The sequence below is a fragment of the Glycine soja genome, chromosome 11 (assembly GCF_004193775.1).
Source record: "Glycine soja cultivar W05 chromosome 11, ASM419377v2, whole genome shotgun sequence".
Lineage (NCBI taxonomy): Eukaryota > Viridiplantae > Streptophyta > Magnoliopsida > Fabales > Fabaceae > Glycine > Glycine soja.
Window position 1 is genome coordinate 44,915,032 of NC_041012.1, and position 4,133 is coordinate 44,919,164.

Genomic DNA, 4,133 nt, shown 5'->3' on the forward strand with positions numbered 1-4,133 from the left:
AACAACAAAGATAACTTTTGAACAATTGATATATAAAGTCCTAAAAATGTCGTCTACATGAGAGAAAAAATAAATATCTTTCATTGAATTTTTCTTACAAGATTTTTAACAAGGCAATATTAGATAACATATTAAATAATAATGTACTATTCCTTCATAATAATGAATATCTAAAGGAAAGTGTTATAAATAATTATTGAATAATGAATATCTAAAGGAAAGTGCTATCCATATTCTACATAATGAGTAATTATACTTCTCCTTAATGTTATTAAGTTATCTGTAATCCTTCATTTACAATTTGTACCTACAAAGGCTTCGTCTTCCATTCTTTATAATACTTTTTATATTCTCTACGAAACGTGACAACCTTCTTTTCGGTTATTGATAAAAGAAGAAAAAAAGCGTGAACAGCAGGATTCGAACCTGCGCGGGCAGAGCCCACATGATTTCTAGTCATGCCCGATAACCACTCCGGCATGTCCACCATGATGATAGATTGGAACCTAAATTTTAAATTTAATTACTAACCATTCACAATGGCGCAGACCATTGCATAAAGCTATGCAGGAACGAAAAATTTACTTTTACATAACAATGAGGAGAAATTATGTAGAAACAAATTGATGAGAATCATGAAACTGGCCAAATACAGGCTAAAGGCCCAAGTGGAGAAGGACGAAGGCCCAAGTGGAGAAGGACAAAGCCCCCGAGTGGAGAAGGATGAAGGCCCAAGTGGAGAAGGATGAAGGCCCAGAGGCAGAGACACTATCAAGACTATTAATTGTTGCTGAAGGCCCAAGTTAAATATATTTTTTAGTTATAATTTTTATTTATTGTAATTTTGGCCCAAACTATTTAGAAGGCCCATGTCTATACGCCACTTCCGGTGAAGGAAGATAAGTCAGGGTAGACGCCACAAGGATTACCTTGATAAGTCTGAGATTGGTTCAACAAGGAACTCAGAGAGAAACTCTCACCAAATTTTATCAAATGTCAAAAGTTTTTTTTTATTCAAAACAAAAACCAATACTTATAGTGTATCTGAACTAAAAGATAAAAATAGACATGGGCCTTCTAAATAGTTTGGGCCAAAATTACAATAAATAAAAATTATAACTAAAAAATATATTTAACTTGGGCCTTGAGCAACAATTAATAGTCTTGATAGTGTCTCTGCCTCTGGGCCTTCATCCTTCTCCACTCGGGGGCTTTGTCCTTCTCCACTTGGGCCTTCGTCCTTCTCCACTTGGGCCTTTAGCCTGTATTTGGCCAGTTTCATGATTCTCATCATTCCCTCCTTCTTGGAAAACATTTGTCCTCAAATGTTCAGGATCATCACCGGGTTCAAGTACCACTTCCTTCCTTTTCTTGTGGGCTTGCTTGACATAACTTTCATTCTTCTTTGCAATTTGCACCTTCACTTGGTCATACAATCTTTTCACATACTCAACTTTGGCATGTGCATCCTTACGTTGAGTCTCTTGGGGATTGCTTTTGTAAGTTGGCCTGTTAGGCAATGAAGCTCCAGGGAGGAGATCAACTTGATGTTCTATGCCTCTTGAAGGTGGTAGTCCATGAGGAATCTCCTTAGGAAAGACATTTTTAATTTCCTGCAATAATGGTTGAACACTAGGAGAAATAGAAATAGTAAACTCATTAGAATTATCACTAGAAATTTTACTGTCTTTGCAATACTGTAGATTGAGTGGTTCATGAGCAGGTAACACTTTCCTCACTTCACTCGCCTCTGCAAAATAATTAAATTTTCTCTCATGTGTATCACTCTTTTCCTCGGGTGTATCACTCTTCTTTTTCATATTCCTTTGTGGTGCCTCACTATTTTCTTTCTCTTGTTCTCTCTTTTCTCCCATTCTGATTTGGTTATCACACACTTCTCTAGGGGATAGAGGTTTAAGAGTAAATGAGGAAGATTTGACTATTCGTCTGTAGGGCTTTTCTTTGTTACGGTTCAACAAACGTTGCATTTGTGTAGTCCACGCGTCCAGAAATAAGCGTTGAGATTCATCCAGTTGATGATATACACCACCATTGTCACCAGCTCTTGCCATGATTAAGGAACAAAGAATTTTGCAGTAAATTAAAAAAAATTCAGGACCTCACCACACTCTACTCACGTGTTTCTCTCTTTAATGGTAGTTCACTCGTGTTTGATGCTCTCAATATAGGCTTTTGTGTGATGTTTTCACTCTTGCCTTTTACCACTCACTCCCTCTTAAGTTCCTGGATGGATCGAATTAGACACACAAGGTAATATAAAATAAAAGGAAAGACAATATAATTATCAGAGTAACAGATTTGATTTGGGATAACAACTTGGATTTGATTTGGATAACAGATTGGATTTGATTTGGATAACAAATCTGATTTGGATAAAAAAAATTGATTTGATTTGATTTGGATAATAGATCAGATTTGGATAACAAATTAGATTTAATTTGGATAACAGATATGATAACAAATAAGATAACAGATAGGATAACAGATAAGATAACAGATATGACAAGTAAACTTCAAATGCTCATAACTTTTGCTACGGTTGTCCGTTTGAGGCCCACTATATATCAAAACGCTCAGAATTCAGAGGAGAATCTAGATAAGGGGATTTGGTACACGATTTTCTGCCAAAAAAAAGCCTCTAACTGCTTCAATTTCGTGTTGAAAGATCAAACACCCACTTTCTCTTTTTTTCTCTTTCTTCTTTTCTTCTCTTTTTTTTTTCTTCAAAATTTCTGCAACTTTTTTTTTACTTGAAACAGAACCAAAACAATTTTTTTTTATGACACAAAGTCTGAAAGACACTAGAAACAAGAACAACAACAAGAACACAAACGTGACAAGAACAAGAACGAAACAAAGACACAAACAAGAACGCAACAAGACGCAAACAAGAAAAACAAATAACAGAACAAGGACAAAACACGAACTAGGACAAATTACAAAGAAAAATAATAGGATAAGATAGAACCTGTATCAAGAGCCGAAGCTCTGATACCAGATGATGTGAACCTGAGTAGGAGTGGATCGTTTGATACAGGCTACGGAGGTTTGGATGACGCCACTTCCGGTGAAGGAAGATAAGTCAGGGTAGACGCCACAAGGATTACCTTGATAAGTCTGAGATTGGTTCAACAAGGAACTCAGAGAGAAACTCTCACCAAATTTTATCAAATGTCAAAAGTTTTTTTTTATTCAAAACAAAAACCAATACTTATAGTGTATCTGAACTAAAAGATAAAAATAGACATGGGCCTTCTAAATAGTTTGGGCCAAAATTACAATAAATAAAAATTATAACTAAAAAATATATTTAACTTGGGCCCTCAGCAACAATTAATAGTCTTGATAGTGTCTCTGCCTCTGGGCCTTCATCCTTCTCCACTTGGGCCTTCATCCTTCTCCACTCGGGGGCTTTGTCCTTCTCCACTTGGGCCTTCGTCCTTCTCCACTTGGGCCTTTAGCCTGTATTTGGCCAGTTTCATGATTCTCATCACAAATTTTAGGGTATGTTTGTTTGTGTATGGAAAGGTTTGAGATTTACTTCTAAAATAGTAAAATTGTCAATTATTTCGTGTTCTATGTATTAGGGGCTGAAGTTGTCAGAATTTACAAAACTTTAGTGTATGCTTGTGTAACCGTACAAACGGAAATTGGTAGTAAAAGGAGGTTAGCAAAAGCATCTACACCCTCTTGCCTTCAATTTCAGTTGATTCATTGAATTTTGTATCAGAACTCATGCACAACAAGTTGGATGATAAATCAAACATGCACTTAGATTGTATTTGGTTTAAATGATAGAAATAAAAGGAAAAATAATTGAAAAGAGAGAAATATAATAAAAATAAAATGATATATTATGTTGTTTGTTTTAAGAGAAATAAATGGTAAATAGAAGAGAAACAATATCAAAATTATTTAATAGGAATAAAATAAGAAATTTAATGTTCGGGGCCCACCTAATTTAAACTTAATTCTTTGTTGAATCTGTTATAAGTTATAACAGATGAAGCTCACCTATTACCGTATGCGCCAATAAATTTCCGTCTCTGAAACCAAACAGAGCCTTAGTGGGAAGTCGAGGGTTCTAAAATGTAAGAATGTTTATTATCCAA

General features: G+C 35.2%; 1 non-coding gene across 1 annotated transcript; it reads right to left on the reverse strand.

The window, feature by feature from the left end:
* Positions 1-405: 405 nt before the first annotated feature.
* Positions 406-487, reverse strand: TRNAS-AGA. The gene has a single exon. It is a non-coding gene; the product is annotated as a tRNA-Ser (tRNA).
* Between the last annotated feature and the right edge of the window lie 3,646 nt (positions 488-4,133).